The sequence below is a fragment of the Orycteropus afer genome, unplaced genomic scaffold (assembly GCF_000298275.1).
Source record: "Orycteropus afer afer isolate SDZICR_OR568_19922 unplaced genomic scaffold, OryAfe1.0 scaffold01327, whole genome shotgun sequence".
NCBI classification, from domain to species: Eukaryota; Metazoa; Chordata; class Mammalia; order Tubulidentata; family Orycteropodidae; genus Orycteropus; species Orycteropus afer.
In genome coordinates, this window is record NW_006922914.1 from 16,976 (window position 1) to 17,602 (window position 627).

Sequence of the window (627 nt, forward strand, 5' to 3'; positions counted from 1 at the left end):
TTGTTCTCCCTCTCTATCCAGGATCTCCTACATCCCTTCCAAGTGGATGACAGTGGTAGCTGGGCACCATCTAGTTCTTCTGGCCTCAAAGTTGTATAGGTTGCAGAGTGGATGGTGTACCAGTTGCTAGGACTGATTGTTTCCATTAATTTTGGTTTTCTTCTTTCTTCTTTGCTCTTGATGAGGACACACCCATCGTTGCATCTAGGTGGCAGCTTGCTAGCTTTTAAGATCCCAGTCGCTACTCGCCAAAGTAGGAGGTGGAACAATGTTTTGTATAGTTTGTTATGCCAGTTGAACTTGTTGTTCCCTGCAACTATGGTCCCAAACCCTCAGGTTCAACTACTTGGTCCCTCTGGGTAGCTGGCTGTGACCAAACAGTGACCACAACCTTGCCCCTTGTCAGCTCTACTATACACCAGGGAATTCTGATCATTCACGTAAACTTATAGGACCATTGTCTGCCAAACCTATATATGATCTTGGATACACTCCCTATTTCATAGACATACCTAATCATTTAGCCTGTCCACCTATCTATCCATCCATAAACCCATGTTTACCTTCACTGAGAACTCAGTACTGTATATGCAAAAGGGTTCATATTTGTTGTCTGTACTTCCCATG